We start from the raw sequence: 13,858 nt of genomic DNA, 5'->3' as shown, positions 1-13,858 counted from the left end.
ACACTAAACTTCAGTGACAGTGTTTCAATCCTTCATTAGGATTGCATGCACCTGTGACTAACCACGTTTATATGCACATCCTACTGACTCTTTAGAAATAAACTATTTAGCAGGAGACAGAAATAATTTTGAGCACATTTTAATTATGAAGCAAGAAAGATGGATAGCCAACATACAAAATTAAGGAAGTTTTACAGAGTGTGTTAAATAAGGAATCATAAAACACATGTCTTACAATGCCACAGACCTCAGAGTATAGCATCATTCTCCTGTGTGTCTGATCTGTCTGATCTGTTAGCAAGCACTGTTTTGAATCCACAATTAAAGGGCTTTATACCTATAGTTGCTACTTGAATGCTGAAGCCATTAAAGCTTATTCTACTTGGATTATTCCATTCTGTTTTTAAAATAAATCCAGTAATTCACTAAATAATATTCAAGAACTATTAAAATAAAATTGAAGTAAAAGGGGTAGATTTCTCTCTGAAACACTGATAATTCAAAAACCTGTATTTGTGACTAGTAAAACTATCATTTGTAGATGAATTCAAATGAATCATAATACTGCATCAAGAAAATCTGCAATTTATAATGTTTCGATGGTTCCACTGATCATCTGAACTGGCACAAGTCCCAGGGTCACTGACCCCCCTGGCCACGCCCACCCACCGTTCTCCCTGCAAGTCCCCCTCATTTCCTGCTTCCCTTATAATCCTGTCTTCTACCTCTGCCAGCCTGTGGGCACAGCCACATGCTCCTTCACACACATGCACACTTACCGCACATCCGTCCACACCCCAGTGCCACACCCAGTCCCTTGGGACTTCTGCTTCTTTTCTTTCTTCATTTTCATCCTTTCTCACTAAGTTTCTTAGGGCCTTGCTGTGTTGCTGAGGCTTGCCTTGACCTTGTGATCCTCCTGCCTTGCCTCCCGAGTCACTGGGGATTGAAGGCGTGCACCCCTGCACGCAGCTTGGACCCATGTCTACGTTTATTAAAACTTTCTGAACCTCATGATGCTATGGAGCCTCTTGCTGTATTTGGTTCCGAGATGTGAAAAAAGCTTCACATTGTTTTAATCATGTCAGCATTATATACAGTTAGGTAGTGAATTCATACTACACAGCAAAATCTAGCACACCCGAAACTCCGTTGATTTTATTCATAGAAATTTTGATCAATTTAGGTGTGCTCTCTGCCTTCTGAGGCCACGTGGCTGGTGTCTGCAGACGTCTGTAGTCAGACTTCCAGAGCCACCACGGGCTCCCTCTCTTCTCCCGCCTCGACCTTTTTGTGATGCCCTCAGCTGCACTCTGAGCCCACGCCCTTGACTCTGGGCTCACACCGGCTCTGACTCATGTCTGAGAACCAGACTTGCCCTGATCATTCAAATGGCTTCTCAACATCTCCACTTGGAATTCTAGTTACTGTCTCGAGTGAAGCAGGGCTGACTGGGGCCACAGAGGATCCTCATCCCCCTAGTCCTCTTAGTGTCCTCCTGCACCTTGACTCTTCCCCCACACAGAGTACAGGGTCTGGCCTCCCCCAGCCCTGAGGCTCAAGGTTTTCCTGAGTCCTTTCTTCCTGGACAGCCTTGAGCAAACTGGCCATCACTTGTGCCTCAACCCCAGGCTCTTGTTAGAGTCTCCACTGCTGCCACAGAGCATGGCCACCTCACCCTCTGCACAGGGTCTTTGGAGACATGGGCCACTGGGAGCTTGGCCACTGGGCAGTCTCAACCAGACCGTGACTCCCCACTGCTAGAGATACTCCAGTTCCTTCCTTGTAGACTTAGTTCCACGTCCTTAGCTCACAGCGGCTTCTATGCTCACAGCCGCTGACTGCCCCAGGCCTACCTGTGCCTCCGAACTCAGCCGTCACCAGCACCAGTACAGCACATGCACCCATCCCTGCTGCCCCACAGGTGACCCTGGGTGGTTTCTTCCACCGCCCTTGTGAGGAACTGAGCTTTCTCTCTTTAATTAACTTACCTGAGCATCATTTACCTCCTCATCTAAGGCCAAATGGCAAATCCCTGTGCTGCTTCATTAGGTGCTTAATGCAGGCTTGCTGGCAGGCCACGTACCCCAGTGGAAATTCTTGAGGCAGCACCATGCATATGAAGTGCTACCCTTTCACTAGATCTGACAGTGGCTTTGATTTCTAAGGAATTTCAAGCTTTTCCTGACAAAGTTGATGGAGGAAAAGAACTGAAACATCAGAGATGGGAATGATAAGTAATCAATTCAGTATGCACTTTTGAAACTTCAAGACTGGATTGAAAATGTATATTTTGCTTTAATTGTCATTTTTCACTGTGGTATTTTAATTATAGGAGCAAAATTGTTAGAAAGTATAAAGAATATCAGGCCTCAGCATTGCCCCCAAAACAAATGTTTGGTTTTTTTTTCTCTAAAATAAATGGAAAAATTTCCCCTGTCACTATATTTTAACCTTCATGTGGCCCTTATGCTGCCTAGATACAAGAAATGACATTCTATTTGAAAAATGCTGAAGAAATTTGAGGTCAAAATAGATTTGTGCATCTTCTCTTCATGTCCTGCATTATTTTCATGTTTGTTTTGAAAAAATCAATACCTGTTCCCAAAATGCTGTGACTAGAGTAATCATCAAAAATATTCAGCATTTTCAAGTAAGTTACATCTTACTCTCCTTTTTTAAATATGGGACATTCTGTTCAAGAACTTGAGTTTAATCTCACATACAATTATTAGATTCCTCCTCAACCATGCATTCCTGCTATTTTAAAAGATATTATTTTAAGAAAACAGAAAGACATTTTATGTGAAAATTATATTCTGCAGATAGGGACAATTTCTTTCCTGTCACATGGTGTGAACCACATCACGAGTTATCTATTCCTTTTTCATTCCAAGAAATTACTGTATATTTTTATGCTATCATCTCTGCCTTGGGTCAGCTGCACAATGATTTATTCATTTTGTGCAATTAGATGCTGCAATTACAATGAGGAGATCCTGAATTGCTCTGAGTCTGCGCTCTGATTATTATTAGGCCTGGGACTCGAGGTCCAGGATTCGTTTAGGTGGCTGTTTTATGCACGTAGGCAACACTTGGTTCATTTAGACATATTGTTTTTATAAAGGTACCCTACTTGGTTTCATTGATAAACATGCCAAAATCCAAAAAGGGAACTTGTGGTAAATAAAGACCACAGACCCTGGAGCTGGTGATGACTCTGTACTTCGTGTGCTAATGCATCAAGATACTCATTTTCTGTCTCCATGGAGCAAACCTATAGTGTGTAGTTTCAGTGATGGATGTGAACTACAGCGGCTGCAGAACCTGAACCAGAGAGATCATACATATTATCCCAATGGATCCTTCCCCAAATCACAGGAAGCCAGCTGCCTTCATGTTTGTCCACAGGGTGGCTTGACCCACCACGGCAGGCCGCGTGGCCAGGGAACCTTCAGCGAAGGCCCCACAGGCTGAGCTCTTCAGGGAAGAAACTCAGGAGCTAGGTTGTTTCAATTAATGCGATTGTTTTGATCTAACAAGTCACCAGAATGAATCGACTTTAATGTTACGTGATTCATTAAACTATGTGAATAAACACAGAAGAGTTTTTTTCAGGGGTTGGAGAAACCATGTCAAAAATAAAAGTCCATCGAGAGAATACATTTCAAATTTAAAATGCTTTTGTGTTTTCTTTTATGGTATGATTGGGCTGAAAGAAAAGTGTAAAAAGGTGAAAAAGAAGAAGATAGAGGAGAGAGGGAAGAAAGGAAAGAGGGTGTGCCTGGCAGGTGATATACTTTCACCACTTTCCTTAGCTTAACAGCCTCATTGCATTTGAAAGTGAGCAGTGTTAACTATCAAGGTTTCAGGGTGCTATGATCCTGCTTACAGGGAGATATCAGCCACCTTCCATTGGCTGTTTGCTCAGTTCCCGACACATGTATTCAAAACTTTACCCATTCACTGTGATGTTTCCCCATTTTTTTGAAAAGGGATTAGAAGTCTAAAGTCTAGTCATTACAAACAACAAAGGGGCAGAACTAAATGACTGTCCCTGAGCACATGCTCTTACAATTCTTGTCATCTTAATTATGGATTTATTTTTAAATAACAAAACAAGTTTTTAAAAGTTAATTTGTAGTTTTGTTTCTGGAAAATAGTGAGCATTAGTTTTAAACTTCTAAACACATATTCACTTTAAAATTCCAAACCACATATTCAATTTATATCAAGGTAAATTATATTGATCTTTGGAGCACATTTCCATTTTGTAGATATTTCTGTAGTAATAAAATAATTAATTTAAAAAATAATTTCCTAATGGTCAGGGGGCAAGAGAAGAATGGAGGTACTTTGGGTGGAACAGAAGGGGAGTGTGTGGGAAAGAAGATGGTAGAATGAGATGGACATCATTACCCCTATGTATGAGTATGATTACACGAAAGGTGTGACTCTGTATCATGTACAACCAGAGAAATGAAAATTTGTGCTCCATTTATGGAAAACAATAAAATTAAATAATGATAATAATAATTTCTTTATATAGATGAGAACTTAATAGTTGTGAGGTGGACATGTGTTCAGATGCACTATTACCAATTGGCATTGTATACAATCGAGCTTCAAGATTACCTAATTAGTCTTCCCATAATTTCAGACAAACGGCTCATTAGTTAATAAAATAAGAAAAAAGTAGAAGAGAAATATCCAACCTACTGTGGTAAATTGAGCAATGCCCTCTCCCTCCGTGTCCCCATGTTAATTATCAGAGCCTTGGAAGATTACAGTCTGTGTCCAAAAACCTTCACAGGTGCAATGAAATTAAGGCCTTCCAGGTGGAGGAGACTTCCCTGGATCATCCAGGAGGGTCAGTGTAATCAGTAGACAGAGAGGGAGAGAGAAGGTGACTGGGACAGAGGTGGTGTCACAGAAAACAGAATTATGCATGGTGCTGTGCTGCTGGTCCTGAAGAAGTGGCATGGGCCAAGGATACAGCCCTGGAAAAATGTAGGGGACCTTCTTTCCCCACAACCCTCCAGAAGTGGCAGGTAGTGAACGGAACTGTTGTTTGAACACTGCGTTACAACTACAGTAGGAGACTGATGCACCGTGAATAGCCAGGGCTGGCAGCTCCGGTGGTCAGAGCATTGACTGGCCAGCCTTCTGCAGAGATAGGGCTGCTGTCCACACAGCGAGGAGGGGAAGTGGCCGCCAGAAATGGAAAAGTAGGAATGGACCTCCACTTGGGAGGGCAGCTGCTGTCAACCAGGAGTCTCTGACAATCCACATGGGGACTGGCTGTGAAATGTGCCCAGGGTAACATCTTTCTGTCTTTACAATGAGGAGGTGAATTCAAGGGTATGTTCACTCAGAATCAAGTGGGAGGCAAGTGCGGAGGCTCTAGTGTCCTGGGAGGTTGCACACTGCAGGGCTTCACCGAGGAACTCATCCCCAGTACTTGGTTGAATGCATGTCAGATGACAAACTGGAAAATGTCTATTGTGGTGGATTCACAGTGGTTTTTAGTCTGAGAGAATAGATCATTAGACAGCAATGACATACCCTTAGCTATCAGCATAACTAAAACTGTATTGATCGATTGTTTTCTGAAAATATAGATGAGTATTAATCATCTCAATTTAGAAAATAGTATGTACAGTCTTATTTTCCTAGACTTAATACCTCCAATTAGATCTTGATTTCATATCTATTAACAAAACAATATAAATATCCCAAAGAGCAGAAAAAAAGAAAGAATAAAGAAACCATTATAACCTAAAAATAATTAGTATTAATATCTTAATTTCATTGTCCTCTGCACATGTGTTATGTGTTGAACAGGTGCTATATACTAAATATGGATCCCATATATTTACAGTATATTGGTGATGACATGTGTGTTGATTTCTACATGCTCTTAGTGGCTTGTTTCGGTACAGTTTTAGGCCAGCTTTCACCCACCCCATCACCTTAACAATGAAGTCTACGTGTGCTCCTAGGACCACTGAGCCAAACCACTTAGCATTTTCCATTTTTCCCCATTATTTCAAACACACCCGTCACATAGTCCATACTCTTAGAGGTTACTAGCCTAGAGGATGAGGTGAGACCCATCTTGGTCTGCTCTGTGTTCTGTAATTCTGAGGCCTAGTTTTACACTGCCCTTCAGAACACTTTCCTTTTCCTCCCAGCAGCATATTGGCTTTCACCTCGCCCTGCCTCCTACCAATTGGGAATCCCATCCCTTTGTTAATAACTCGGCACATGAACAGGCAATGGCATCATGATTGGACATTATCATGTGCATTTTTGCTTCCTAGACAACTGATCATTTGCTCTTCCTCTGTAAATCAATCTTTCACTCCATTTGCCTCATTTTCTAACAGGATAAGTATCCTTTTGTTTTGTCTTATTCAACGTTTATTCTTTGGAGAATAAAAATTTACTTATTGCCTGAGGTTTATCTTGCGAACTGTTCTCTGATTCATCTTTCCCCTATTTATTGTACCTACAATGTTTTCATATTAACACATATTTTAAATTTTATATGTTTGAGTAGAGCGATATTTTCTCTTATACTGTTTTTATGGGTACTTTAAGAAAACCTGCCAAACTATGACACACATCCAGCATTTCCCCAGCATGCTTTGTGTACACTTGAAGTTTATGCCTCTACCATCTGGTATTGATGCTCCTGTATGACAGTCATCAGGAAATACTTCCTACACCAAAAAGTGGTCTTAATCTTATTAGGACACATCAATTCATAATTTTGAGGTATTTAGACATATGTCAAGATCAATCTACAATTTAGAAAACACTATATTTGGTCACACTGCCTTCTTTAGTACACAAAATTCTCTTTGTTTGGAGAAAAGCAGGATAAACGCACTGCCTTTTGACTTTAGGAAGTACCACACAGTTGTAATTGTGTTTGCCTTCACTTTTTAAAAATTTTTTTTTAATATTTATTTTTTAGTTTTCGGTGGACACAACATCTTTGTTTGTATGTGGTGCTGAGGAGCGAACCCAGGCTGCTCGCATGCCAGGCGAGCATGCTACTGCTTGAGCCACATCCCCAGCCCATTGCCTTCACTTTTTTAAGAGGAAAAACCATTATTGTTGAACAAATATTATTTCTGTGAAATATTGCACTGAGAAGATTCGTGTTTTTTTTCCCGTCTTCTCTCTTTCATTCTTTAAATAAAGAATTCTAATTTAAAAATGTGCTTGTTTACTTTTCTGTAACTAACATAAAGTCATCTTTTTTTCTGTTTTGTTCTGAGAAGTGGTTACAAAGATAAACTTGACCAGATTATTGTCAGCATATTTGGTGCATATTCTCAAAGTGTCACTGAACATGGTGAACAAACTCACTGACATTTAAAGTTATCATCTGTAATTCTTTCTTGTTTAAGATCCATCAAATTTAGTTTATTGGGTTTTACTTAGTTATTTCAAAATTAGAAACAAGCACTATCCAGGACAGAATGCCAACTTTGTAAACAAGACCTAGATGGAAGGCTATACCATGTTCTAGACAGGAAAATATAATAAAACTGAGGGCTGAAATCATAACCCATCACCTGCAGAAGATCAAGGATCCAACAAATACAGACAAGTGCTGAGAAAAACACTCTGCTAGCAGGAATTCAGCTTTGTAGAATAAAAAGTTTTATTGGGTAATTACTAAAGTCAATGAGGAAACATGTGGTGGGAGGTGCAGAACAGAATACCAGATATAAATGAAGATTCTGTGCAGTGAGTCACACCCTTGAGTTGAATTTGAATGAGTGTGGTTCAGTAGCACATTTAGGAAAAGCAACCATCTTACTCAGCTGTATGCATCAACTTCTGAGTGCTCAATTGTTTACACAGCAAAAGTGCAAATAGGAATAACACAATGAAAAATCACTGATGCTTAGGCTTAGAAGACAGTGGTAGTCACTCAAGTTTTAGGGTCAACTGATGTTGGAGTAGTTATTTTTCCTTGCTTTTGTATAATTATTTTTTGCCAGGGTTCATAAACTACCAAATTTAGAATTAGTAATATATTCATAATCAATAATAAATTAATGTTTTATGTAATATGTTAAGATTGACACTTATATCATTAAAAATCCACATCATTGCAATAGGAATATGTTGGTTTTTATGACTGAGTTCTAAAGTACCACAAAATTACTGTCTTAAAACAACAACCATTTGTTATCATGCCCTTGTTCATGTCACATGTCTTGGTGGGACTTAGATGAGTTCTTTCTTAGGGCTGTACAGTTTAATGTCAAGGTGTGAGCTTGGGTTGGGTTCTCAGGTAAGCAGGTGGGCTTCTTAGACTTCATGGTGCTGGGGGAACTCAGTACTTTGGATTTATAGGACAGGGCTACCTGCTTTCTTGCTGCTTTCCAACTGAAGGATCCTAAGCTCTAGAATACCACCTGTAACTCCCTGCCCAGGTCTTCTATGTGACAGTTTGTTCCTCGGTGGCCAGCAGGAACAGGTGCTACAGTGCAGAATCTTTCTGATTTCTTCCATTCCTGGGTTTCAGAACTTCTTTTAAGTGGGAATATTTGGTTAGGCCAGACCCACTAAGATGGTTTCCTTTTAGACTCATGTAAAATCAATTGATTAGGGACTTTAACTCCATGTGCCACATCACTTTTGTCATATAACATAACATGATCATGGAGAAATCACCCATTACTTCCACAGACTCTGTATCCAAGGAAAAGACCAAAGTTTGTACAACCAGGGTTAGAAATGTTGGGGTCCTGAGAGAATTCCCATCATTCTTCTCTGGCTGCCAGTGCTTCGTCATACATTTTCCTTTGCCCACTGTTTCCATGAATATCATTCTGTGATACATTGACTCAAAGCCCAAAATGTGATATAAAACCCATTGGCTTGAAGTTGGAAATCTTGTCATCTAAATTTTCAAAACCCTTTGAGGAGATTTCTGGGTGTGATTCTTGAGGATTCTGAAAGCCCAGGGGAAGTTTCTCTCCATGTGTGGGCACAGGAAACCAAAGACACAAGATCTCTGGCCCCCAAATTCCCAGCACATTGTAGGGGGCAAGTTTAAAATTCTGGTTCAAAGGGAAAATAGAGGCAAAGAGGAGTAACTAGGTTACCATCCTTTTGAAATCCATGAGGGGAGATGTTGATTTTTCTTGAGTATGTTTTAAGGTCCAAGAATCACCCTTCTGTAGCTCCTGGCTCTGCTGAGTTCTCTCATGCAATGTAAAATATATATGCAGCTGAGTATTCTTATCAGATTGCTTCATTTTGGGGTTCTGACAACCTTTTCTTTTGCTTCTCTGTGCCTTTCAATCTAAGTTGACAGTATTTCTGCTGAAATGATTTTCTTAAGAACCTTGTAGGCCTTGCGTGAGATTCAGGGAGTTTTGCTGCATTAAGTGAAGCCACCCCTATAAATCACTTTGAAATGGTCCTTTCTCTGGGCTCCTGCTGTGAAGGCCAAAAGTCTGTGCCCTTCATCCTTCTGGGAGCCTGCTACTTTGATGTAGAGGCACAATTTCACCTCTTCAAAGCACAATTTTGTTGCTAAACCCTGTGCGCTTTGATGCTTCCAATGGCTTAGCAAAGCCTGTACAGCCACAAATTCAGTCTTTTCTCTAAGTCATACTTTCAGCAAACACTTTTACTACCACGGATGGTGGGCGTTTTCAAAACAATTTAGTTCAAATACACTTTTGGTCTAATTGTTCTTCCTTTGATTTATTTGTCCCCTCTCACATGTACCATAAGCAGCAAGAAGAACCCAGTTGACATCTTTGGCACCTTACTGGGCAGTGACTTTGCTGTGCAGTCCATGATCACAACCTTGGTTGGCAGCATCCTGGCAAGACACGATTTTCCTGAGCTTTCTGCCACTATAGACCAGGGATTCTCTTTCTTTCAGTTTCTGACAACAGATCTGAACTGCCCTCTGGGCCTCCAGGCCCCACGAGTCCAATTTCCTACCATCTGGGCGGGCAGTCTAGGCTTTACCCTTCAGGCTCCTATAAACACCTCTGACCACAGGAGCTCAGACTGCTCCTGTGCACCCATGATTGTTACAGCGCAGCCACTGTAACAAAATGCCATGAACCAGGTGGCTTATAATCCACAGAATTTCATTTCTTACAGTGCTGGGGTTTCAAGTTCAAGATCCAGGCACGACAAATTTGGTATCAGTGAAGTGAGGGGGGTGCTCTCATAGATTCCTGTCTTCTCACTCCAACCTCACATGGCAGAGGGCTAAGTGGTCTCCCTTGGGCTCTTCTGTCATGGGACAACCCCATTTCCAAGGGCTCTGGCCCCCTGAAATGATCACCTCACAGAGGTCCCACCATCTCAGGGGGGTGAGAGTCTCCATATATGGATTTTTGAAATGACAAAAACATAGATTAAGTATTATCTATATTATTATTTGCTATATTATATTATGTATGCAATTATATATTACATAATATAAGCACAGAATTTGTATAGTTATGTCTATGGTTTGAATGGGGTTTGTGACCCCCTACAGGACTTAGGAGTTAAAACCCCACTTGGAAGTATTAAGAGGGTGGAAATTGAATCTGACGATGGATTTTAGAAGTGAAGTCTTTGAGAAATGGTTGGGAATGGATAAAATCATCAGATTAGATTAAATCCTGGTAACTATAGAAGAGGGGAGAGACCAGAGGGTAGACATGCACACACACTGAGCCATTTCTTACCATGTGATGCCCTTCATGACCTTGGGGCTCTGCCAGCACCAGATGCAGTCCTGGACTGTTATGGTTCGGATGTGAGGTGTCCCCCAAAAGCTCACATGTGAGATGATGCATGAAGTTTCAGAGGAGGAATGATTGATTGGGTTATAAGAATCTTAACCCAATCAGTGAATTAATTCCCTGATAGGGATTAACTGAGTGGTAACTGAAGTGGTAGGGTGTGGCTGGGGGAGGTAGAAACTGGGGTGTGGCTTTGGGTACATATTTGTTTCTGGGAAGTGGAGTCTCTCTCTGCTTCTGGATATGATGTGAGCTTCTTCCTTCCGCTATGCTCCCCGCCCTGATGCTCAGCCTCACCTCAAGTCCTGAGGAATGGAGCTGGCCTGCGATGGTCTAAGACCTCTGAAACCCTGAGCCCTCTAATATCAGGAAATACCTTGATTTCAATGAATAAGGACCTGGTCTATGCCCACATAGTTTATTACCCATGATTCCATGTTTGTTTCATCTAATGGTAGAATTTTGTATGACTTTAGCCAATGAAGCAGAAACAAAACATCATGATAAAAAAAAGCACTTCAAACACCCTAATCTATTCAGGATGCTACAGCTACATGCCACAGCTCATCAACAACAGAAAGACGGAGCTCACAGTTCTGGGGGCTGGAAGTCCAAGATCAAGGCTCACGCAGCCTTGTGTCTGGTCAGTGCCCCTTTCCTGGCTCACAGTTGGAGCAGCTCCCTGTGCTACACAGCAAGGAAGAAGAGCCAAAGCAGCTGAGACCTTTCATCAAGGCACAAACCCCTTTCACGTGGCATCTGTCCTCATAACTGAAGAGTCTCCCAAATACCTAAAGCCTCACACTGGTGATTAGATCTCCAATATGGGCATTTGGGGAAGACAGACAGCCAGAACACAGTGGTCAGCATGACACTGGGGGGTGTGCAAAGGTTGTGGTGGAGGCTTACTGTAACTGTACAAGGTGATCACAAGAATGCCATCTAACTCTCCCCAACTCTAGTGGTCATTTATCCACTGTAGAGGCACATCAAGGGTCAGGGGCTCTTTTCCCCTAGGCAGGAAGAACACAGTGGCTCACTCACCAACACTGGATTGACTCCCAGAGACGATTTAATCTTTTCAGAGCCAATAGATATATCAGAAAATATTAATACGGTTTCAAATACCTACAGAAATAAAGATGCACTAACTCTCACATATTACTCAGCTCCAGAAGTGAAAACATGGTTCACAACATGCTCTTGGAACCTGACATCACGTGGGGAAGGACGTTGATCACACCTACATGTGGTGTGGTATCAATTTGCCATTTCTTATATATGTAGGCCACTAAAGATTCATAGAATTTAATAATCTATTGTAGAATTAAAAAGAACCACAGATGCTAGTGATTTTTTGTTGTAGTACTGAACAGAGTAGTAGACCAGTCATGCTGGAAGCCAGTTGACGGTCCATTTCCAGGCTAGTCACTATCCGCAGCCTCCTTACGGGTACCCATGCAGTTCTTCTAGCTCACAGCTCACATGACCTAGGCAGCTCCCCTCTAGTTGTGCTCAGTAGCTCCCTGTGTTGGTCCAACACTGATCTGACCTTAGGCGTTGATCCACATGCCGGAGCACGCGTCTGTGTAGCTATCACACTGTGAACCACAACACAGAGCCCAAGAGGAGCACACCTTCTCTCTGGCGTTTGTCATGACCCCGCTGGTTTCCCATCTTCGTCAGTTTCCTCCAGTTGACTACTCTCCTCGAGAAAACCCAGAAAAGAACAGACGGCACCTCTTCCATTTTGACCAGGCAACTTCCATGAGCCCACATTTTGTATAATTATTGCATTTCCTTAATACACAGCTTAATATGATTTTTGTCTATATAGTTTGGCTCATATTGAGTCTAAATGAATCTTTAAATCTTAAGAGTCAAGATTCCTCCATGCTCTTGTTTAGTTGATTTTTAAAATATAATAATATATTTTTCATTTTAAGCCTAAAGCATTAAAAAATACAGTTCTGATAATAATTCCAGATTTTTCATGATATTTTAAAAATCTAGAATATGTATGTCATCTAACATATTAGATTGCCTTCCATATTTTTGTCATTTAAATTGAATTAAAATGGTATTGTCCAAAATGGGGAAGAATATTGAATAAATAAAAGACCCTATGGAGTGGCCAAATATAGCCGATATATATATATATATATATATATATATATATATATATATATATATATATATCACATAGTTTTTGTGGTAAAAACAATACTTGCTACCAGCAGTATTCAAGAACAAGATACATTACTATTAGCTAGATTGAACCTTTTCACAATGTATATATGCTTCAAACCATCATGGTGCAAATGATAAATATATACAACTGTATCTGCCACTTTAAAGAAATAAAGAAAATATTTATTAAACTTCAAAAAATGGTTAAGAAGGTATATTTTATGTGATTGTGTATCTTATCACAAATGCAAACTAAAATAATTTAAAGTAGACATAATCCTAAACCTTCACCAAAGGTACCATTAATTAAATTTGCAGAGCAATCTGTAGGAAGATATTAAACTGTTATACTGTAGGATTAACTCCTTCATATTGTAGTCCAGAAAATGTTAATACGGTTTCAAATACCTACTGAAATAAAGATGCACTAACTCTAATATATTACTCAGCTCCATGGTTCACAACATGCTGTTGGAATCTGACATCACATTTGGAAGGACATTGATCAACTGGAGGATGGTACCAAGATTTAAGAAGATTGAGTGACATTTAGTGGTTCTAACCTCATGAAGGTCTCCACTGAGCAACTAGTAGGAAATTTAAAACCAAAATTATTTATTCGTTATATAAAAGACTTGTCTAATACATTTAATTCTTGTGAATTAAAATGCATGTGTGTGTGTGTGTGTATGTGTGTGTGTGTGTGTGTGTGTGTATATATATATATATATTTTTTTTTTTTTTGAGGCTGAGGATGTAGCTCATGATAGAGCACTTGCCTAGGGAATGTGAAGCTCTGGGTTGCAAAAGAAAGAAAAGAAAATGTGCTGTCCAGGGGCCATTGTGCACTGACCATAATAAAAAAACTGTGAAATCTCATC

The 13,858-nt window shown here is 40.4% G+C and overlaps 1 protein-coding gene across 9 annotated transcripts in view; it reads right to left on the bottom strand.

Annotated features, from left to right (window-relative positions):
- Positions 1-13,858, bottom strand: part of Neto1 (neuropilin and tolloid like 1) — a 109,618-nt gene that overhangs the window by 17,846 nt on the left and 77,914 nt on the right. The window lies entirely within an intron of this gene.

Source organism: Ictidomys tridecemlineatus, chromosome 13 (assembly GCF_052094955.1).
Source record: "Ictidomys tridecemlineatus isolate mIctTri1 chromosome 13, mIctTri1.hap1, whole genome shotgun sequence".
In the NCBI taxonomy this organism is placed as follows: Eukaryota; Metazoa; Chordata; class Mammalia; order Rodentia; family Sciuridae; genus Ictidomys; species Ictidomys tridecemlineatus.
This window is presented reverse-complemented; position numbering and strand designations above follow the sequence as displayed.